The sequence below is a fragment of the Ictidomys tridecemlineatus genome, chromosome 5 (assembly GCF_052094955.1).
Source record: "Ictidomys tridecemlineatus isolate mIctTri1 chromosome 5, mIctTri1.hap1, whole genome shotgun sequence".
Taxonomy (NCBI): Eukaryota; Metazoa; Chordata; class Mammalia; order Rodentia; family Sciuridae; genus Ictidomys; species Ictidomys tridecemlineatus.
In genome coordinates, this window is record NC_135481.1 from 64,840,326 (window position 1) to 64,864,262 (window position 23,937).

At 53.8% G+C, this 23,937-nt stretch overlaps 1 pseudogene; it reads left to right on the forward strand.

The window, feature by feature from the left end:
- LOC110597878 (cyclin-dependent kinase 1 pseudogene) lies at window positions 1-18,041 on the forward strand (annotated as a pseudogene).
- The last annotated feature ends 5,896 nt before the right edge of the window (window positions 18,042-23,937 follow it).

Consider the following 23,937-nt stretch of genomic DNA (forward strand, 5'->3'; position numbering starts at 1 on the left):
ATGGTAGTGGAAAGAACACAGAAGATGATGCCAAGAATACTTTATTTCATTGATGACACATGCAACAAGTATGTAAGTATGCCACTAGTAGTCCTGGGAATGGCCATCATTCCAGGGACATCATGGGAGGTATATGAAAGGCCCAAGAGCTCCAGGACAGCTGGGACTGACAAACATATAGCTTGAGGAAATTCAATATCCTGCATATGGTGAAGAAATTTTATGTGGTGATCTAAATGCAGCATCCCTAGTAGGGGGTTCAAGGGATGACTGACTATCAGCAATAGGAAAGTCTAAGTGAGTGAAGTCTGTTTTGGTCATCATTGGATTTTACATTAAAACTACTGACCTTGGGCACTTGGCTGCAAAGCTGGTGCTTGGAAGTTGAGTGTGGAGTTATGAACATGGTAGCTGCCACTGTAGCCATCATGGGACAATAAGCTGAGATCTACCCTACCTATAGAGTAACTGTGGAAGACCATACCAAAATAGAGAAAATTGGGGAAGGTACTTATGGAGTTGTATATAAGGGTAGACACAAAACAACAGGTCAAGTGGTAGCCATGAAGAAAATCAGACTAGAAAGTGAAGAGGTAGGGCTTCCTAGTACTGCAAGTCAGGAAATTTCTCTATTGAATTTCTTTCTATGGATCTCAAGAAATACTTGGATTCTATTCCTCCTGGTCAGTTCAAAGATTCTTCACTTGTTAAGAGTTACTTGTATCAAATCCTTCAGGATATTGTGTTTTGTCACTCTAGAAGTTCTTTACAGAGACTTAAAACCTCTTATTTATGATGAAGAACAATGAAACTAGCTGATTTTGGCTTTCCAGACCTTTTAGAATACCTATTAAGGTATATACACATAAGATAGTACCACTCTGGTATAGATCTCCTGAAGTTTTGCAGGGGTCAGCTCATTACTCTACTCTAGTTCTCATTTGAAGTATAGGCACCATATTTGTAGCATTGGCAACAACACAAAGATACTCCATGGTATGCCAAGGGACATGAGGGACATGGTCAGGGACTCAGGCAAGTGCCCAGGCACGGGGACTGGAGTGCAAAGAGTCATGGTTAGGGAGGGCTGGGTTGGGGAAGGGACACCATGCAAGGTGAGATGGCAAGGGGAGGGAAAAAAGGGGATCTCTCAGGACTGAATTGGAGCAAGTCTCATGTTAACTGCCAGGCCTCAAGGTTCGGGCTGCGAAGGGGATGCAGGTAAGTGGCAGGGCTGTGTTTCCCATAGGGAACATTCAGAGCACAGAGGCCAGCCAATTCCGCTCCTCTGCCCCAGGTGAGTAGATCCTCAGAGAGGGACCTGAACCAAAGTAGGGGCAAAAGGGGGTACTGTGAGGGGATACCTGGAGTGCGGAGGTAGGGTGGACTACCAGTATCCATTTGAGGAGCCTAGGCTAGGGAGAAGCAGGGGGAGCGGAGGGTCTGGGCAGTGCCAGGATACCACAGGATGAGGGGAACAAAGGGGAGGCACAGGAGTGGGCTGGCAAAGGGGTCTGAAACCAAGGGATAGTGACAGGGTCCTCAAGAAGGGAGGCCAGGGGCTCAAGCAAGGAGCTGGGCCCAGTAATGGAGAGCCAAGTGCTAGCACCTGGGCCTGAGTGAATGAAAAGGGACATGGATCGAGAGGGGAGAAAGAGGAGCAGGTGGCACAGGAGGAGGAGGGCTCAAGGCCCAGGTCCACTGCAGGGTGTCAGGATGAGCCAGGCTGAGGGAGGCCAAAGGGCCCAGGCAAGGGGCAGGGTTTCATTTTCCCAAAGGGAGCTGCAAGGCCAAGAGGCCAGGTCAAGTCCCCTGGCCCGAGTTTGTATCCTGGGAAGGGTATGAGGAAAGTGAGCCAGGCAGAGACAGAAACAACAGGAGGGCTAAAGGAGGGCACAGCCTGAAGGGCCCCAGGACGGGTGTGGGGATGGTGGGGGTCAGGACCCGAGGAAGGAGCCCAGGCAGGAGACCTAGAGGAGGGCCCAGGCCAGGGGAGAGCAGGGAGGGTCTGGGCTGCGCTAGAGTCCTGCAGTACAGGGAAGCCAAGGGGAGCAGGGAAGCGGCCCCAGAGAGGCGCCTTCAGAAAAAGCCCAGAAAAGCATGGAGCAAGAAGGGCCAGCAGAGGCTCAAGCAAGGAGCCAGGCCAAGAAAAGGAGAAACAAGGGCCAGGGCTTGGGCAGGGGGCTCAGGACAGTGGACAAGATGTGGGAGGGAGGGCAGGGGATCCAGCAGGGGCCAGTCAGGCTCCAGGACCTGGGTCACCTCTAGGTGTCAGGGTTCCTGGTGCAAGACCAAGCACTCAGGGAGAGCAAGGGGCCCAGGCTAGAGGCAGGGCTGTGTTTCTCATAAGGCGCTCTGGCTCAGATGAGAATCCAGGGCCAGGGACCTGGCAAAGGAGGCCTGGCAAGGGAAGGGGGCCAGGAGGAGGGGGACGGGAGGGCACGGTTGGGGGTCAGGATGGGTGTGTGGAGGGACGAGAGCCAGGACCCAAGCCAGGAGCCAAGGCAAGAGACCCACCCAACCTATGGTGATGAGAAGAAGCAGGAGACCCGATGCATGAGCGCCAGGAGAAAACATGAGGGGAAGGGTAGGAAGGGGCTGCACGAGGACCAGGAGACAGAGGGAAGCCCACTGGGGGGCCTAAGCAAGGGACCCCCAGGTCAGACCCAACACGAAGAGACTCCATGCTATGCCAAGGGACATGAGGAATATGGTCAGGGGCTCAGGCAAGCGCCCAGGCCCAGGGACTGGAGCACAAAGGGATAGGATTAGGGAGGGCTGGGTTGGGGTAGGGACACCATGCAAGGCAAGGGGACAGGGGAAGGAAGGGAGGGGATTGCTCAGGGCTGGGTTGGAGCAAGTCCCATGTTAAGTCCCATGCCAGGCCTCAAGGTTCAAGCTGCCAGGGGCAGGGCTGTGTTTCCCATACGGAGCATTCAGGGCACAGAGGCCAGCCAATTCTGCTCCTTGGCCCCAGGTGAGTAGATCCTCAGAGAGGGACCTGGACCAAAGGAGGGGCAAAAGAGGGTACTGTGAGGGGATACCTGGCGTGCAGAAGTCGCAGCGGGGGATGGTTGGCTGGCTGCCAGTATCCATTCGAGGAGCCTAGGCTAGGGAGAAGCAGGGGGAGCAGAGGGTCTGGGCAGTGCCAGGATACCACAGCATGAGGGGAACAGAGGGGAAGCACAGGAGGGGGCCAGTAAACAGGGCCTGTAGCCAAGGGACAGGGACAGGTCCTCGAGAAGGGCGGTCAGGGTCTCAAGCAGGAGCCAGGCCAAGTAATGGAGAGCCTGGGTTTGGGTGAATGAAAAGGAACATGGATGGGGAGGGGCGGGAGGGGAGAAACGGGAGCAGGTGGCACCAGGGGAAGAAGGCTTAAGGCCCAGGTCCACTGCAGGGTGTCAGGGTTCAAGAGCAGGGCCTGGGCTGAGGCGGGCCAAAGGGCCCAGGCAAGGGGCAGGGCTCCATTTTCCCAAAGGGAGCCCGTAGGGCCAACAGGCCAGGTTAAGTCCTCTGGCCCGGGTGAGCATCCTGAAAATGGGATCAGGAAAGCTGGCCTGGCAGGGACAAGGATGACAGAAGGGTTGATGGAGGGCATAGCCTGAAGGTCTGCAGGATGGGTGGGATGGAGTTGGAGGCAGGACCCAGCAGCCCAGGTTAGGTACCTACAGGAGGGGCCAGGCCAGGGGAGAGTGCAGGGAAGGTCAGGGCCGGGCAGGCTGGGAGGCACTAGGGTACTGCACTACAGGGAAGCCAAGGGGAGCAGAGAATTGTCCCCAGTAAGGGACCCTCAGAAAAACCCCAGAGACATATTCACAGAGCAAAAAGGGCAACCAGAGGCTCAAGCAAGGAGACTGGGTAGAGAATGGAGAGCCAAGGGTCAGGGCTGGGGCAGGGGGCTCAGGACAGTGAATAGGACTTGGGAGGGAAGGCTGGGGATCCAGCAGTGGGGAGGCAGGCCCTAGTCAGAGTGCCACTGCCAGGTGTCAGTGTTCTGGGTGTAGGACCAAGGGCCCAGGGAGAGAATGGGGCCCAGGCGAGGAGCAGGGCTCAGTTTGCCATGAGGCATCCTGGCCCAGTTGAGAATCCAGGACCGGGGACCTGGCACAGGAGGCAAGGGAAGGGGGCCAGGAGGAGGATGAGGGGAGGCCAATGCGGGGAGTCACGTTGGGTGCACAAAGGGGCGAATGCCAGGACCCAAGCCAGGAGCCCAGGCAAGGGAACAACCAACCCACACTATGAGGGACCCAAAGCACAGGATACATGCAAGAGTCAGGGAAAAGCTAGAGGGGAAGGGGAGGAAGGTGCTGCACAAGGACCAGGAGACAGAGGGAGGCACAAGGAGCACCAAGGGGAGCGTGATAGGGGGCCCAAACAAGAAGCCTCCAGCTCAGAGCCAACACCAAGAGACGCCACACTACGCCAAAGGACACGTGGAATGCGGTCAGGGCCTCAGGAGGGTGGCCAGGCCCAGGGACTGGAGCGCAAAGGGTCAAGGTTAGGGAGGGCTGGGTTGGGGTAGGGGCAGCATGCCAGGCGAGAGGGCAGAGGAGGGAAGGGAGGCAATCACTCAGGGCTAGGTAGGTGCAAGTCCCACCTCCACTGCCAGGTGTCAAATTTATAGCTATGATGGGGACCTAGGGGAGGGGCAGGGCTGTGTTTCCAACAGAGAGCATTCAGGGTGCAGAGGCAAGCCAATTCCACTTCTGTGCCCTAGGTGAGTAGATCCTCAGAGAGGGACCTGGGCCAAAGGAGGGCCAACACAGTGAGGGGATACTTAGCCTTTGGAAGTAGGCGGGGAGTCTGTAGGAAGCCAGGGCCCACTGGAGGAGCCCAGGCTAGGGAGAAGCAGGGCAAATGGAGGGTCCGGGCAGTGCCAGGATACTACAGCACACGAAGGGAGGGGAGGCACAGGAGGGGGCTGGAAAAAGTGGCATGAAATCAAGAGTCGGTTATAAGGTCCTCCAAAAAAAGTGCGGCCAGGAGCCCAAGCAAGGAGCCAGGCCCAGGAATGCAAAGCCAAGTGCGAGGGCCTGGGCCATGGTGCATGAAATGGACAGGGCCTGGAAAGGGAAGGGGGCCAGTAGGAGGGCGACAGGATGGCACGGGTGGTGGTTGCAGTGGGTATGGAGAGGGTCTAGAGCCAGAATCCAAGCCAGGAGCCCATGCAAGGGACCAACCCAACTGACCGAGGATGAGGGACCCAAAGAGCAGGAGACCCGCGAGCGCCAGGGGAAAGTGCGAGGGGAAGGAGAGAATGGGGTTGCGCGAGGATCCTATCTTCCCTCTGCATCCCTGTCCACTGTTCTGAGCTTCCTGCCCTAGCACTGGCCCTTAGCTCTCCATTCCCTGGCCTGGCTCTTGGCTTGAGCCTCTGGGGCCCTTCTTGCTCCGTGGTTCCCTGAGCTTAGACTGAGGTCCCCTGGCTTGGGCATCTTCCGGCTCCTGGTGGTTTCCCTGAATCTCAGAACCCTAGTGCTGCCCACCTGCCTGGCCCCGCCCTGCCCTATTCTCCCTTGGCCTGGGCCCTCCTCTATGTCCCTAGCCTGGGTTCTTTTCTGGGGTCCTGGCTCTCACCCCACCAACCCTTTTCCTCTGGCCCTTCACAATGTGCCCTCCTTCTGCTCTCCTGTCATCCATGTCCCTGCTGGGCCCCTTTTCCAGATCCCTTTCCTAGGATGCTCAACAGGGCAAAGGGACTGGACCTAGTCATTTGGCACTGTGGGCTCCCTTTGGGAAAATGGAAGCCTGCCCCTTGCCTGGGCCCTTTGGCCTCCCTCAATCTGGCCAGTGCTTCTCAACCCTGACACCCAGCAGTGAACCTGGGCCTTGAGCCCTTGTCTCCCTGCACCACCTACTCCCCTTTCTCCCCTCCCTCCCATTCCCAGCCCTGTTTCTTTTCATTCACCCAGCCCCAGGTGCTAGCACTTGGCTCTCCAATATTGGGCTGGCTCCTTGCTTGAGGCCCTAGCTGCCCTTCTCGAGGACCCTGTCCCTGTCCCTTGGTTTTAGACTCCTTTTTCTTGCCCACTCCTGTGCCCCCTCTGTTCCCTTGTCCTGTGGTTTCCTGGCACTGATGGAACCCTCTGCTTCCCCTACTTCTCCCTAGCCTGGGCTCCTCAAATGGGTTCCGGCTCCCAAACGAGCTCCCCACTTCTGCACACCAGGTATCCTCTCACCATGCATCCTTTTGCCCCTCCTTTAGTCCAGGTCCTTCTGAGGATCTACTCACCTAGAACAGAGGAGTGGATTTGGCCGGCCTCAGCACCCTGAATGCTCCCTATGGGAATCACAGCCCTGCCCCTTGCCTGGGTCCCCTTTGCTGCCTGAACCTTGATGACTGGCAGTGGAGTTGGGACTTGGGCTGACCTATCCCTCTTCCCTCCTCTGACCTCTTGCCTTGCATGCTACACCTACCCCAAGCTAGCCCTCCCAAAACCTGACTCTGTGCTACAGTCCCCGGGCCTGGCCGCTCGCCTGAGCCTCTGACCGTGATCCTCAGTGTCATGTGGTTTAGCGTGGCATTGCTCAGTGTCGGGTCTGACCTGGGGGCACCTTGCTTGGGTCCCCTAGCACTCTCCCCTCGGTGATTCTTATGCAGCCGGCTGTCTCTTCATCCTCACGCGCTCCTTACTCCCCTTCCCCTTGCGCTTTTTCCTGGTGCTCATGGGTCTCCTTCTCCTTGGGTCCTTCATCCTTGGTTGGTCGGGTTGTTCCTTTGTCTGGGCTCCTGGCTTGGGTCCTGGCTCTTGCCCTCTCCACACGCATCACAACCCCCAGACATGCCCTCCCATCCCCCTCATCCTGGCCCCCTTCCCTTGCCAGCCGCCTTTACCCAGTCCCCTGGCCTTGAATTCTCTTCTGGGCAAGGGCGCCTTATAGGAAACAGAGCCCTGTCCCTCACCTGGGCCTCTTACTCTCGCTGGTCACTTGGTCCTTCCCCTGGAACCCTGACACCTGGCAGTGGCCTTAGGCCTGGAGCCTGCCTCCCCACTGCCAGATCCTCTGCCTTCCCTCCCTAGCCTTGTCCATTTTCCTGAGTCCCCTTCCCCAGCCCTGGCCCTTGACTCTCCATTCCCTGGCCTGGCTCCTTGCTTGAGCCTCTGGTGGCCCTTCTTACTCAGGTTTCCCTAGGCTTGGTGTGAGGGCCCCTCTCTAGGGTTGCTTCCCTGCTCCCCTTGGCTTTCTCGTACTGCAATACCCTACTGCAGCCCGTCTTACCAGCCCCGCCCTTCCCTGTTCTCCCCTGGCCTGGGCCCTCCTCTAGGTCCCTTCCTGGGTTCCTTGCTTGTATTCTGGCCCACATTCCACCCACATCTCTAGCCCTTCAAGATGTGCCCTCCTTTGGCCCTCCTGGCGTCCCTGTCCCTGCCAGGCCGCTTTTCCTGATTTCTTTCTCAGGATACTCACTGAGGCCAGAAGACTGGCCCTGGCCTCTTGGCCCTGTGGGCTTCCTTTGGGAAAACCTAGCCCTGCCCCTTGTCTGGGCCCTTTGCCCTCAATCAGCGAGGGCCCTGCTCCTGAACCCTGACACCCAGCAGTGGACCTGGGCCTTGAGCCTACCTCTCCCTGTGCCGCCCACACCCCATTTACCCCTCTCCCCCCTCCCCAGCCCTATCCCTTTTCATGCACACTGGCCTAGGTCCTGACACTTGGCTCTCCATTTCTGGGCCTGGCTCCTTGCTTGAGCTCCTGGCTGCCCTTCTCCAGGACCCTGTCCCTTTCGCTTAATTTCAGGCCCCTTTTCTCAGTTCCCTCCTGAGCCTACTCTCTGTTCTCCTTGTGCTGTGGTATCCTGGCACTGCCCAGACCCTCTGCTCCCATGGCTTCTCTTTAGCCTGGGCTCCTTGAATGGGTCCTGGCTCCCCACCGACACCCCCACCTCCACACGCCAAGTATACCTGCACAGTGCCCTCATTTGGCCGTCATTTAGTCCAGGTCCTTCTGAGGATCTATTCTCCGGGGGCAGCAGAGTGGTATTGGCTGGCCTCTATGCCCTAAAGGCTCCCTATGGGAAACACAGACCTGCCCCTCTCCTGGGTTCCCTTGGATGCCAGAACCTTGACGCCTGGCAGTGGACGTGGGACTTGCACCGACCTAGCCCTGAGTTATCGCCTCCCTTCCCACCCTGCCCTCTGGCCTTACATGCTGCCCCTACCATAACCCAGCCCTCCTTAAGCCATACCCTTTGTGCTCCAGTCCCTGAGCCTTACTGCTCGCCTGATGCCTGACAGTGTTTCTCAGTGTCACATGTATTAGCATGGCATCACTCCGTGTCGGGTCTCACCAGGGGGCCCCTTGCTTGGGCCCCCTAGAGTGCCCCCTGGATGTCCCTTGCTCTGTGTCATCATCTTTGTTCTGCTCCTTACTACTCTTCCCCTTGTGCTTTGCTATGGTGCTCGCAGGTCTCATGATCCTTGGGTTCGTCATCCTCAGTCAGTCATGTGGGTCCCTTGCCTGGGCTCCTGGATTGGGTCTTGGCTCTTGCCTCTCTCCACACCCACTGCGACCCCCGGCTGTGCCTTCCCATCACACTCCTCCTGGCCCCTTTAGCTTGCCAGGATCCCTTGGCCTGGTCCCTGGCCTGGATTCTCATCTGTGCCAGTGCGCCTTATTGGAAAGAGAGCCCTGCCCCTGACATGGGCCCTTTGCTCTCCCTGGGCTCTTGGTCCTTCCCCCAGAATCCTTAAACCTGGCAGTGGCCCTGGGCTTGGAGCCTGCCTCCTCCTGCCGGATCCCCTGCCTTCCCTACCAAGCCTTGTCTACTTTCCTGAGACCCCTGCCCCAGTCCTGGCCCTTGGCTTTCCAGCCCTGTCCTGGCTCCTCGCTTGAGTCTCTGTGGGCCCTTCCTGCTCCTTGCGACCCTGGGCTTTGTATGCGAGCCCCTCACTGGGGCCACTTCCCCTTGGCTTCTCTGTACCACAGTATCCTAGTGCAGCCCCACCTTCATAGCCCTGCTCATTCTGTGCTCTTCCCTGGAATGGATCTTCTTCTAGGTACCTAACCTGGGTTCCTCATTTGGGTCCTGGGACCCACGCCACCCTCCCCAGTCCTCTGGCCCTTCATGCTGTGCCATTTTGTGCTCTCCTGTTGTCCCTGTGCCTGCCGCAACCCTTTTCCTAATCCCTTTTTCAGGATGCTCATGAGGACCAGGGGACTGGACCTGGCCTCTTGGTCCTACAGGCTCCATTTTGTAAAACATAGCCCTTCCCCTTGCATAGGCCATTTGGCCTCCTCAGCCTGGGCACTGCTCCCCGACACTGACACCCTGCAGTGGGCCTGGGCCTTGAGCCTCCCTCCTTTGTGCCACCAGCTCCCTCCCTTCCCTCCCTCCCCTCACCAGCTCTGTCCTTTTTCATGCACCCCTGGCCCTGGCCCTTGCACTTGGCTCTTCATTCCTGGGTCTGGATCCTTGCTTGAGCCCCTGGCCGCCCTTCCTGAGGATCCTGCTCATGTACCTTGACTTCAGGCTCTTTAATCGGAGCCCCCATATGCCTCCCCTCTGTTTTCCTTGTACTGTGGTATCCTGGCACTCCCCTCCCACAGCTTCTCCCTAGACTGGGCTCCTTGATTGGGTTCTTGCTCCCCACCAAAACCACTCCCCCATGTCTGGAGGAAAGGTATGTCCTCACAGTCCCCTCCTTTGGTTCTGGTCCCTTTCTGAGGATCTACTCACCTGGGGTAGAGGAGTGAAATTGGCTGGTCTCTACATCCTGAAATCTCCCTATGGAAACACAGCCCTGCCCCTTGCCTGGGTCCCCCTTGCAGCCAGAACCCTGGGACCAAACCTGGCAGTGGAAATGTGCTTTGCACCAGCCATGCCCTGAGCCATTCCCTCCCTTCCCTCCCTTCCCTCTGGCCTTCCATGCTGCTGCAACCCCAACCCAGCCCTCCTTGACCCTGACCCTCAACTGAGCCCCTGACCATGTTCCCGAGTCCTGTGGCATCGCCTGGTATCATTCCATTTTAGGCCCCCTAGTGTGCTCCGCTTGGTTTGCCCTGTGTAAGCTTCCAGCTGACTCTGACTCCTCACATTGCCCCTTTCTCCCCATTCCCTTGTGCTTTACCTGGGCATGTGCGGGAGCCTCCTGCTCATTGGGTCCCTCATTTTTTGTCGATCAGGTGGAACCCTTGCCTGGGTTTCTTGCTTGGGTCCTGGCTCTTGCCCCTCTCCACACCCACCACGACCTCACGTGGAGCCCTCCAGTTGCCCTCTTCCTGGGCCCCGTCCCTTGCCAGGCCCTCTCTGCCCGTTCCCTGGCTCTGGATTCTCATCTGGGCCAGTGCACCTTATGGGAACACAGCCCTGCCCCTCCCCTGAGCCTCTTGCTCTCCTTTGGCCCTTGGTCCTGAACACGGAAACCTGACACCTGGCAGTGACCCTGGGCCTCAAGACTGCTTGTCACCTCTCGCATCCCCTGCCTTCCCTCCAAGCCCTGTCTACTGTCCTGAGCCCCCTGCCCAGCCTTGGCCCTCGGCTCTCCATTTGCTGGCCTGGCTCCTCCCTGGAGACCCCGGTGCCCCTTTTGCTCCCTGTGTCCCTGGACTTTGAATTTGTACACCTTGCTTGGGCAGATTTTCTTCTTCCCTTCCCTGCAGAATGCTAGTGCTGCCCACCTGCCCTGTCCTGCCCTTCCCTGCTCTGCCCTGGCATGAAACCACACCTAGGTCTCTAGCATGGTCTCCTTGCAGGGGTCCTGGCCCCCAACCCAACAACACCCATCCTCTGGCATATTCCACTGTACCCTCTTTTGGACCTCCTGTTGTCCCTGCCCCTGATCCCTTTTACTAGGATCCTGATCCCTTTACTAGGATGCACACCAGAGCCAGGGGACTTAACCTGGCCTTTTGGCCCTTTGGGATCCCTTTGGGAAAATGTAGCCCTGCCCCTTGCCTGGGCACTTTGGCCTCCCTCAGCCCAGGCCCTGTTCCTCAAACATGACTCCCAGCAGTGGACCTGGTCTTTGATCCCTCTTCTCCTCGCGCCACCCGCTACCATTTCTATTCTCCCTCCTCTCCCCAGCCCTGTCTGTTTTCATGAGACACTGGCCTAGGTCCTGCCACTTGGCTCTCCATTCCTTAGCCTCGTCCCTTGCTTGAAGCCCTGGCTGCCCTTATGGAGGATCCTGTCCCTGTCCCATGATTTCAGATCCATTTTTCCGGCCCCCTCCTGTGCCTCCCCTCTGTTCCCCTTGTACTGTGGTATCCTGGCATTGCCCAGACCCGACCCTCCCCCTGTTTCTCCCTAGCCTGGGATCCTCAAAAGGGTCCTGGCTCCCCACCGACCCACCCCCAATTCTGGTATCCCCTCACTTTGGCCCTCCTTTGGTCCCAGTCTCTCTGTGAGGTTCTACTCACCTGGGTCAGAGGAATGGAAGTGGCCGGCCACTGCGCCCTGAAGGTTCCCTATGGGAAACCCAGCCTTGCCCCTCGCCTGGGCCCATTCGCCTTTCAAACCTTGACACCTGGCAGTGGACTTGGGCCTTCCGCTGACCTTGCCTTATGCGATCATCTCTCTTCCCTCCCCTACTATCTAGCCTTGCATGCTGCCCCTACCCCAACCCAGCCCTCCCCAACCCTGATGTTTTGTGCTCCAGTTTCCATGCCTGACTGCTTACCTGAGCTCCAGACCGCGTTCTGCGTGTTGTATGGTGTCGTGAGGTGTCATTTTGCATTGGGTATGACCTGGGGTCCCTTGCTTGGGCCCCTTAGGCGCTCCACTGGGTGCCCTTTGCGCTGCCCTCTGTGTCCACATCCTAGCACCAACCCTTCCTCTCCTTCCATTCGCACTTTCCCCTCGAGTGCTGGCCTCCTGCTTCTTGGATTTCTATTGCTTTTTTGGTGGGATTGGCCCATTGCCTGGTATCCTGGCTTGGGTCCTGGCTCTTGCCCTTCTCTGCACCCACTGTGACCCCCTGCTGTGCCCCCGTCCCTTGCTAGGCCCCCTTGGCCCGGTTCCTGGCTCTTGATTCTCATCTGGGTAGGGCACCTCATGAAAGACAGACCTGTCCCTCGCCTGGGCCTCTTGATCTCCCTGGGCCCTTGGTCCTGCAACTGGAACCCTGACACCTGGCAGTGGCCCTGGGCCTGGAGCCTGCCTCCCCACTGCCGGATCCCGTCTTCCCTCCTCAGCCATGTCTACTGTCCTGAGCCCTCTGCCCCAGCCCTGGCCCTTGTCTCTCCATTTCCTGGCCTGTCTCCTCACTTGAGCCTCTGGTGGCCCTTCTGGCTCTTTACTTCCCTGGGCTTGGACGGGGGCCCTTCGCTTGGACTGTTTCCCTGCTCCCCTTGGCTTCCCTGCACAGCAGAATCATAGTGCTGCCCGTCTGCCCAACCCTGGCCTTCCCCACTCTTTCAGGACAGGGCCTTCCTCTAGGTCCCTAGCCTGGTATCCTTGCTTGCCCCCACCCACAATAGGGGTCCTCCGCCACTTCCTGCTATGCCTTCCTTGAGACCTTGTGTTGTCTCTGTCCCTGCTGTGCCCATTCTCCTGATCTCTTTACTAGGATGCTCACCAGGGCCAGGGGACTGGACCTGGCCTTTTGGCCCTGGGGGCTCTCTTTGGGAAAATGTAGCCCTTCCCCTTTTTCTGGACCCTTTCGCCTCTCTCAGCCTGGGCCCTGCTCCCCAGCCCTGACACCCATCAGTGGACCTGGGCCTTGAGCCCTCCTCTCCCTGCAACACTCACTCCCCTTTCTCCTTTCCCTCCCCTCCCTAGCTCTGTCTGTGTTCACTAGACCCCTGCCTGGGCCGATGCACTTGGCTCTCCATTCCTGGGCCTGGATTTTTGCTTGAGGCCACCCTTCTCCAGGACTCTGTCCCTTTCCCTTGATTTCAAACCCCTTTATGGGGCCCTCTCCTGTGCCTCCCCTCTGTTCTCCTTACATTGAAGTGTTACCACCTTTCTCCACAGAAAAGTCTTAACTGGACTTCTCCAGAACTCTTCACCAAGGCTGATTTTAGGACTGTCAGCAAAAGAGTCTCTGCAAAAGAGTTCAATGTAGATAAACTTCCTATTTTCCTGTTGCCCTGTTTTACTTGGCCAGTGGCAGAGAAGATACCAGCACTCCAGCTGCAGGACACCCCCTTACTAGTTTTTTACAAACATATCCAGTATAGTAGTTTGTAGAAATGTGCAAACAAGGCCTCTGGCCTTGAGCTGGGCTTCACAAAGATGTCTACATTTTTAAGATATGTTACCAACTGGGCTCCATGGACAACTGGCAGGGAGAGGAAAAAAATGGAAAAAAGAAGCTCTCCCCTTCTCAGGTGTTGTCCTTGAAGAGTTAACTTGCCCAAAACAGTAAAAGAAAAAGCTGCTTTTCTGTGAACTTCTGCAGACTGTGAACTTCTGAGACCCGCCCCCCAACTTACATGCTGTGTATAAAATTCTGAAACTACCTGAACTCGGGACTCATGGGATTGATTGATTATAGCAAAAGCTGTGCCCTTTGAGCCTGGCTGCAGCCAAATAAAACTGTTTTCTGCTATTTTCGGTGCCTTGCCTCATTTGTCCCTACAACATTTTTGGCGATCCAGATGACAGAGCAGGTAGGGAAGGCTATTCTGCCTCTCTTGTCTCCGGGTACTGGCTTCCAGGAGACTGTGGAGGACAGTGTTTCCCTTGGTACACCCAGGCCACTCTTAGCCTGAAGGAGGATCCACTCACCCAGCACCCTGGGGCTGCCACCCCGGAGCACAAAGGGACCCACAGGCAGCAGGAGCCAGAATTAAGGTTTTGGAGCACTGCCCAACTGAACAGATAGGACCTGGGTCTATTTGTTTTTGCAGCCCACCTGAATTCTCCTTTGAGGCCTAAGCAGATGGAAGAGAGGCTTGACCAACCTCTGCAGGGTTCCGAGTATCCTCCAAAGTAGTTGGAGCTAAAGCAGACCCTAGGAGTTGCCCGATTAGTCTGTGTTTGGGGTCAGCGAGCAGAGGGGAAACCGTGACACCATTATTGTTTGGTTTGGAATTGTTGGAATTTGGGCAGTATAGAAATTTTGTTCTGACCATGTCTGTGGGAAAGTGTTTGAAAGTATGGGAATGAGACAGACAAAGGGAAAGTTTCCTACCCAACCCGAGAGCCGAAGTGAGTGTGGAGTCCCTATCTACAGTTCCATGGCACCTCACACAGTCTATGGTGGAATTTCACCAACCAACGTCTAGGTGAAAGCTCCAGGTCGGGGCTTGATGCCGACCCACAAGGCTAAGAGGGCCCTAGGTCCCTGTGAGGGGAACAGCCAGAGATGGACAATGTGAGTCTTGTCCTAAATGTGCGGCACCAATGCAGAGTGGAACATGGGAGGCACACAAAGCGAATCTTATCCTAAATGTGTGGCACCGATGCAGGGTGGAACATGGGCGGGACACAAAGGAAACTGAGCCTTCTCAAATGTGTGTTAGAAACCATTAGGAAGGTTTTCCTGGTAATAGTGGGGTGAAACTCACTCCACAAAGCTGGCATACTCTCTGAATGACGAATGGCCCCCACAAGATGTGGACTGGCTACCAGAAGGATCTTTAGATGAGAGTCATTGCTGAGGTCATTTTGATTTTTGTTTGAGTCCCTGAACCATTTCTCTTACATTGATTGCTATTAAGAGATAGTACAGAAATAGCCCCCTTGATTGAGAGCCTGTCTAGATGGACAGTCCAAGCTGTTGTTTCCCAGGAGCATAGAGGTCTCTAAGACCCAGAGGAAAGCAACTAACCAGAAAACCTGATGGAGGAAAAACAAGATGGGAAACAGTTTTCCCCATGAGCCAGAAGAGGACCCACCACCGTATGTATCACTCTACCCAACATTGCCAAGGCCACTGGGACAGCAAACTTCCCCCTCAGCCCCCTCATCCTCAGAAGCAACAAATGATGGCCCCCAATACTGGCTATTCCTTCCTCTGTAATATCCTTACAGCCAATGGCTTCCTAGAACCAAAGACTCTTTCACCTCCCAGATTAAAGTGGGAGATTTGTCCCAAGACCAGAGCTACAACTTAGATGAGAGCAGTCCAGATGCCCTTGCAAGGGACTCAAGGACCTGCCCATAATGACCAGAGGGAAACACCTGAGGGAGACAAGGAAGTTTTGTGTGCCACCCTTTCACCACCACTGCACTCATAAGCTGGAAAAATCACACTCCCTCCTACATGGAGAAACCCTGGGCCATGACTGATGTGATGCAGCCCATTATCCAGACCTAGGGTGGGGCCCCAACAAAGAAGAAGGGCTAAAAAATAAAGAGATATCAAGAAGCCCTCATAGGAAGTCTAAGAGGAAAAAAAAAGACAGAAACTGTGCCCAAGAGTTAGAAGGAATCAGAGCCAGCCCTTAGCCCTAGTGTAAGCAAGAGCACATCTGCAGACAAACAGAGCCCAGCAAAGCTTCCCCTCTGTTCCAGCGTCTCCCCTCTTGCACCTTTGATAGTCCTGAACATTTCTCTGGGACCCACATCTGCCTAAGGCCCTCTGCCTTATGAAACTGGCAGTAATGATCAAAAAATGTGCCCAACTGACTCAGAGCTGAGTGTGTAGGCCACTGCTGCTGCTGCCCCTCTCCTTGCCCAGAGGTGCCCGGGAGAGGAGGGGCACCATACAAGCATAGCTGCCACAATGCAAGTTTGTCAGGGAAGAGATGCAGAGGCTCAAGCAACAGGTGACCAATGCAGCCTTTGTAGAACAGGCTCAGAGTGACATTTACTAAAAATTACAAACCTAGAGGGCTTTACTGAAAAGTGTGCCAGAGAGCTGATGAAGATGGCACCACAGTTTTCATCAATAGAGACCCAGAGGCTCAAAGACAGGCAGACCAAAAAGATAAAGAGGAGGATGGATCTCCTTACAGCTGCCCTCACCACAAACCCAGAGGTCACTCAAAGGGGGGGGTCTCACTAGAACAAAGCCAAAGGTCCAAATGTTTATAAGGAAAAAAATCGAGGCCAGACAAAAGGGGAAGGCTCCAGTGTCCCAGCAGGCTAGCACCCACTGCCATTCTCAAATGCTAAGCCTTGAACAGAGAAGGGATGAATGTTTCCCCCCAGCCTTTTGTCCCAGGCCCTCCTTTCAGTTTCTTCCCACTTGCTCAGAAGTTGATGATTGACAAATATGGCAGAGGTCCCATAGACACACACAACTGCAACTGATGCACAGGACCCAATGTCTCAGGAGGGCTCAGCTGCTGCAAGCCCCAAAATGAACCAGAAATATATTCATATTAATAACCGATAATGGGCCATAGGGTGCACACTCCAAAAGGACATGCCACCCTGGCTCCAAGCCACACGCTGTGAGCCACCAATAGAAAGGGCCACAGAGCCCCACGCACCTAGGCATTGTGAACAAAAACACAAGTGGGGCACCTAATATATACATTTAGAGAAGGCTCCTACTTGACAAGAGGAGATAGCCACACAGACAAAGAGCAACACCTAGGTGAGCACAATGTAGCTGCCACACCAGGACCTGCATGGAACCTGTCCTCCAACCTTGGCAGATGGCCCATGGCGAGATTGGCATAGGTGCCTTTTATACAAATGATGTCCCAGGTCATCAATCTCTGCTAAGATTTACATTAGATTTGAAAATTGGAGAATCCCAGCAGTCAAGATCCTGCATCAGGAGATAACAAAAAAATTTCTGCATCTTAAAGCACCAGAGGATCTATGTAAGTTCCCCTTACCTAAATGGCAGTTCCTCCCAGGGGCTTGAGTATACCATCCTTGGGACAGCACTGGACTCTGACTTAAAAGCCCATATCTATCAAGAAAAAGGTCAAATACTTTGGTTGCCATCTGACTCAGCAACAGAATAGACAATAGCCCCTGGGCCTCAAAAGAAACAGATGATCTGCTCAATTCCATTCCTTTCAACCTGACATCAGTCTAGATAATTCCCAGGGGCTATGAGATTCAGCCATATATGGATCCCCAACTTTCAGTTATGGCAAGCCCCTCTATGAAGCCAGAAAGGGGGGAGAATGGGATTCTGGAATATGGGGGCCTACTAAGCAAAAGGCTTTTGAGGACATTCAACAAGCACTCCCAGTGCATCTGGACTAGAGCTCCCTGACCTCACAAAGCTTTACTTTCTGTACGTCCATGAATAATCTGGAATGGCTGTAGGAGTCTTTGATAAACCCAACCTGATCTTTTATTAAATTGGGAGCCATCTTGCCACAAAGCCATGAAAAGCTAATTTCGGCTTTACTATAAATTACTGCAAATTCTGAACCTGCTTGGAATGCCTGCCCGTGCCTTGAACTCACCCATGCCTGGCTCTCTGACCAGACAGCAGCCCTCTCTGAAACTTTAGTGACACCTCATAAATATTGGCCTTCCCTGGCCAGACAACGACCCTCTCTGCGGCTCTAATGGTCCTCATAAATTCTGATGTTGGGGCCAGCAAAAAATGTAAACTACCATTAGTGTGATGCTTGTCAGAGTTCTGTTATCTGTAACCCCCCTTTGTGTAACTTTCTGGGCTATAAAGCTGGGCTGTAGGAAAGGTGGGGCTGCTGTCTTGTTCCTCGCTGTTTTGGGAGGGAAAGGCAGCCCGGCCGGTCGAAATAATAAGCTTGCTTTAATTTGATTTTAATTGGAGTCAGTGGTCTTTTCTTGCGTCCTGGTCTAACAGTCTTGACATGGACATCTGTCCAAATAGCTGGGCTCTGTAGCCCAAGACTGGCCACCTTGTTTACGGGCCCTTGTAGCTACAGATCTTCTGGTGTTGGAAGCTGATAAATTGGCTATGGGACAAAAATTGGTTTTCAGACTTCCTCATTCAGTTTTGACATTGTTAGAGGACAAAGGACAAAATTGGTTGACTAACGGTCAATACCAGGGCATGTTATGTGAAAATCCATGTATCCATGTGGAAGTCATCCAGACTCTAAACCCAGCAACCTTGTTGCCCATTGGACCTGGACAACCTGATCACAACTGTATTCAAGTCATGGATGAAATGTTCTCCAGCAGACCACACCTGGCAGAATCAGCCCTCAGTGACCCTGATGTGGAGTACTTCACAGATGAAGCAGTTTTATAAAAGATGGGTATGTTTTGCTGGATATGCAGTGGTCACTCTGGACTCTGCTGTTGAGACAGAATCTCTGACTCAGGGAACTTCAGCAAAAAAGCAAAACTTAAGGCTTTGACTCAAGCACCTCAGTTGACAAGCAGGAGTCTGTGTGGATATTTACATAGACTCAAAATATGTGTTCTCTATCCTTCATGTTCATAGGGCCTTATGTAAAGATAAGGGGCTAATTAACTCAGGAGGAAAAAAAGGCATGATGTATGAGCAAGAAATTCTTAAACTTTTGGATACACTGTGGGCTCCCAAGAAAGTTGTGATTATATATTGCCAAGGTCACCGAAAGGGAAACACTGTGGTTTCCAGGCCAACCAGAGAGCTGACAGAGAGGCCAGTTTTGCTGTCTGCAAGAAATGAGAAGAAAATCCAGTCATAGGTTTAAATGCTGCCCTTCTGCCTGGCCAACTGTCTAACAGAATGGGAGTCAATATACTCCCAACATGAAAATAAATGGTTTAAGACTGAAAAAGAAAATTTTCTCCCAGGAGGATGATGGAGATTTTCTGATGGCCAGCATAGCCATCCCAGAGATTCTAGCCCCAGCCTTTATCAAACAGTTCCACAGGAGAACACGTTGGACATACAGCACTTGAGACAGTACTGAGTCAACATTTCTGTGTCCCCTGGCTCAAAAACATCACCAGGATGATCTGAAAACAATATGAGTTTTGGGGCTGGGGATGTGGCTCAAGCGGTAGTGCGCTCGCCTGGCATGCGTGCGGCCCAGGTTGATCCTCAACACCACATACAAACAAAGATGTGTCCGCCGAAAACTAAAAAAATAAATAAACAATATGAGGTTTGTGCTCATGACAATCTTTGTCAGGGGCCCGAGCTCCCATTGGGAATCTAAACTATAGGAGGAGCACCTTTTGAAGACTTGGAAGTAGACTTCACTGAACTAGCACGCTCATGGGGCTATAAGTAACTTTTGGTTTTTGTGTCTTCCTACTCTGACTGGGTAGAAGCCTTACCCACCCGCCCTGAAAAGGCTAGTAAGATAAATAGGATGCTTCTCTTAATTGGCTCAGACAATGGGACAGCTTTTGGGCAGAGGTGATATGATTACTGACCAAGAGTTTAAACATCAGATGGAAGTTACATATTGCTTACAGGCTGTGGAGTTCTGGTAAAGTTCAAAGGATGAACAGGACTTTAAGTCTCAATTGGGTAAGCTGTGTCAGGAGACTCACTTACATTAAGATGAACTTCTCCCTATTACACTGTTGAGGATTAGATCCACTCTCACTAAGAGGACTGGATTCTCTCCTTATAAGATAATGTACATGAGGCTCCCCTCTTATTAGGGGACTATTGGGAGACTTAAAAGAGACTGGAGAATTCACCCTGAGATGACAGCTTCAGGCCTTAGGGAAAACTTTACAGGTTCTCAACCAATGGGTTAGAAAAAGATTCCCACTAAGTTTGACCACAGGTACACACTCCTTCAAGCCTGAAGATTGAGTCTGGGTCAAAGAATGGAATATTCAAACACCTAAACTTCTTTGGAAAGGCCTTCTCCCTGTTATTTTATCCACCTCAACTGCAGTCAAGTTCGCAGAAATAGGTCCCTGGATTGACTACACCAGATTCAAGCCTGCAGCTAGGGATTGCGTATGCACTCCAGATGCTGCTATGCCCTTGAAGCTGAATATCTAGGGGGAAAAAAAGGAGCACTGGAGAAGCTTGAGGGTCAGAAGGACAACATCCCTGCTCCAGTCACTCTGGAAACTGACTGGTGAATGCACGGCCAAAGCTTGAGGAGACTATGGCCCTGCTTCAGTCACATGGGAGTGACTGGCTGAAAAATGCACGGTGGAAGATAAACCTCCCACCAGGACTAATGAACTCTTTCAATCTCTAAGATAGTTCTTATACTATAATGCATTGCCACCTCCTTGCTTCTAGATATAAACATAATTCTCTGGATTTTGCTACTGGTTTGATAACAGTAACTCCTACTGATTGGACACTGAGTTTAAAAAAACACACAGAATTATTCACTTACAAGCTGTACTAGAAATGATTATTAATCAGATTGCCACAGTCTTTGACCTCCTAGCCACACAACAGACCAGATGCGAGTGGCTAGCTATCAAAACCACTTGGCATTAAATTACCTACTGGTTGAGGAAAGAGAAATATGTGGAGAGTTCAATAGCTCAAATTGTTGCATCCAAATGAATGACAATAGACAAAGCGTTAAGAATGTAGCCAACAACACAAGAGAACTAGCACATGTGCTAATTCATACCTAGAAGGGCATTAAACTTTGGGTCCCAAACACGCTTTGGGGAGATGGTTGTCAACTCTTGGTAGATTTAAAAGCTTAACTGGTATAATGGGTATTCTGCTGTTAACCTGTTTATTGCTCCCATATTTGGCTCCACTGTTCATTAAAAACACTATAGAAGCTGCTGTTGAAAGGATGAAAACAACTAAGGTTTTGACATTATATAAGGTTTTAAGCCAATATAATGGTAATGGTGCTCTTAAACTTAAAGAACTAATTTATGGGGAGCATTATTAAAGTGGGGAATTGAAGTGGCAACCCGTTTCTCCACAGAAAACTCTTACCTGGGATTCTAAAGAAATCTTCACCAAGGCTGATTTCAGGACTTTCAGCAAAAGAGTCTCTGCAAAAGAGTTCAATGTAGATAAACTTCCTATTTTCCTGTTGCCCTGTTTTACTTGGCCAGTGGCAGAGAAGATACCAGCACTCCAGCTGCAGGACACCCCCTTACTAGTTTTTTACAAACATATCCAGTATAGTAGTTTGTTGAAATGTGCAAACAAGGCCTCTGGCCTTGAGCTGGGCTTCACAGAAATGTCTACCTTTCTAAGATATGTTATCAACTGAGCTCCATGGTAACAACTGGTAGGGAGAGGAAAATGGGGAAAAGAAGATCTCCCCTTCTCAGGCGTTGTCCTTGAAGAGTTAGCTTGTCCAAAACAGTAAAAGAAAAAGCTGGTTTTTTGTGAACTTCTGCAGACTGTGAACTTCTGAGCCCCCCACCCCCCGCCGTTACGTGCTGGGTATAAATTCTGAAACTACCTGAAATTGGGGCTCATGGGATTGATTGATTATAGCAAAAGCTGTGCCCTCTGAGCCTGGCTACATAAAACTGTTTCCTTCTGTTTGGTGCCTTGCCTCATTTGACCTTATAACAGTACTGTGGTATCCTAGGATTGCCCAGACTCTCCCCTCCCACTGCTTCTATCTAGGCTGGGCTCCAAGAATGGGTCCTGGCTCCCCACTGACCCCCCAATTCCTGACACAAGATACTCCCTCACAGTGCCTTCCTCTGGCACTCCTTTGATCCAGGTCCCTCTCTGAGGATCTACACATCTGAGGCAGAGGAGTGGAATTGGTTGGCCACTGCCCACTGAAGGCCTAGTGCTGACCACCCTGACTATCCCCTCCCTTCAATCCCCTGCCCTCTAGTCTTGCATGTTGCCCCTACCTCAACCCATTTCTCCTAACCCTGATGGTTAGCGCTCCATTCCCCGGGCCTGGCTGCTCACCTGAGCCCCTGCTTGAGTTCCTTGTGTGGAGTGGCTTCCTGTGTCTCTTGTTGTCGGGTTTGACCTGGGGGACCCTTGTTTGCACCCCCTAGTGAGCTCCCCTGCTTGCCCTTTGCACTGCCCTCTATCTCCTCATCCTAGCACTGCCCCTTCCTCTCCTTCCCCTAGTGCTTTCCCCTAGAGAGTGGGCCTTCTGCTCCTTGGGTTCCTAATCCTCTTTTGGGTGGATTGGTCCTTTGACTGGAATCCTTACTTGGGTCCTGGCTCTTGCTGCTCTCCACAACCACCACGACCCTGTTCCATGCCTTCCCGTTGCAGTCCTTCCAGAACTTGTCCCTTGCCAGGCCTCCTTGGCCTGGTCCCTGGCCCTTGATTCTCATCTGGACCAGAGCATCTTGTGGGAAACAAAGCTCTGCCCCTCACATAGGCCTCTTGCTCTCCCTAGGCCCTTGGTCCAGTACCTGGAACCATGACATCTGGCAGTGGCCCTGGCACTTGAACCTGGCCCCTCCCTACTAAATCCCCATCCTTCCCTTCCCAGCCCTGTCCACTGTCCTGAGTGCCCTGCCCCAGCCTTGGCCCTTAGCTCTCCATTCCCTGGCCTGGCTCCCCACTTGACTGTCTGGTGGCCCTTCTTGCTCTGTGTGCCCCTGGAATTAGACTGTGGGCACCTTGCTTGGGTTGCTTCCCTGTTCCCCTCGAGTGCCCTGCACAGCAGAACCCTAGTGCCACCCTCCTACCTGGCCCCACCTTTCCCTGCTCTCCCTTGGCCTGGGCCCAGCTCTAGGTCCCTAGCCTAGGCTCCTTTCTGTGGTCCTGACCCACACCCCACCAACACCCTTCCTTTGGCCTTTCACGCTGTGCCCCGCTAAGGCCCTCCTGTTGTCCCTGTCCCTGCTGTTCCCCTTTTCCAGATCCCTCTCCCAGGATGCTCACCAGGGCCAGGGGCCTGGAACTGGGCATTCAGCCCTGTGGGCCAGCTTTTGGAAAAGGTAGCCATGCTCCTTGCTTGGGCCCTTTGACCTCCTGCAGCCTGATCCCTGCTCCTCAATACTGACACCCAGCAGCGAATCTGGGCCTTGAGCCCTCCTCTCCTTGTGCCACCCATCCCTTTACTCCCCTTTGTCTCTCCCAAGCCTGGTCTGTTTTCATGTGAACCAGGCCCGGGTCCTGGCATTGGCTCTCCATTCTTGGGTCTGGATCCTTGCTGGAGCCCATGGTTGCACTTCTTGAGGACCCTGTTCCTGTCCCTTGGTTTTAGGCCCCTTTTACCAGCCCCCTCCTGTGCCTCCCCTCTGTTCCACTGGTGCTGTGGTATCCTGGCACTGCCCGACCCTCTGTTCTCCCTGCTTCTCCCTAACCTGGGCTTCTCTGATGGGTCCTGGCTGCCCACCAACCCCACCTCCAACCTCCATTTGCCGGGTATTGCCTCACAGTGCCCTCTTTTGTTCATCCTTTGGTACAGGTCTTTCCCTGAGGATTTACTCACTGGTGGCTGAGGAGCGGAATTGTCTGGCCTCTGTACCCTGATTGTTCGCTAATTGAAACACTTCCCTGCCCTCGCCTGGGTCCCTTTCAGTGCCTGAACCTTGAGGGCTGGCAGTTATCATGAGACTTGCTCCAACCTAGCCCTGAGCAATCCCCTCCCTTCCCTCCCCTGCCAGCTCACCTGCTCCATGCTTTTCTGGGCTTTGACTGTGGGCCCCTTGCTGGGGCTGCTTCCCTGCTCCCCTTGGCTTCCCTGTACTGCAGTGCCCTAGTGCAGCCGTCCTTACCAGCCCTGACCTTCCCTGCTTTCCCCTGGCCAGGGCCTTCCTCTAGGTCCCTTGCCTGGGCTTCTTCCTGGGGTCCTACCCCCACCCTGCCCACACCTGTCCTACGGCCCTTCAGGCTGTGCCCTCCTTCAGCCCTCCTGCCGTTTCTGTTTCTGCCAGGCCAGCTTTCCCTATCCCCTTCCCAGGATGCTCACCCAGGCCAGGGGACTATACCTGGCCTCATGGCCCTACGGGCTCCCCTTGGGTAAACTAGTCCATCCCCTTGCTTGGGCCCTTTGGCCTCCCTCAGCCTGGGCCCTGCTCCTGAACCCTGACACCATACAGTAACCCTGGACCTTCAGCTTTGCTCTCCCTGCACCACCTGCTCCCCTTTTCCCCCTCCCTCCCTTGCCCATCCAAGTCCCTTTTCATTCACCCAGCCCAGGTGCTAGCACTTGGCTCTCCATTACTAGGCCCGTTTCCTTGCTTGAACCCCTGGTCACTACCTTCTAGAGGAACCTGTCCCTGTCCCTTGCTTTCAGGCCTCTTTTACTTGCCCCCTCCTGTGC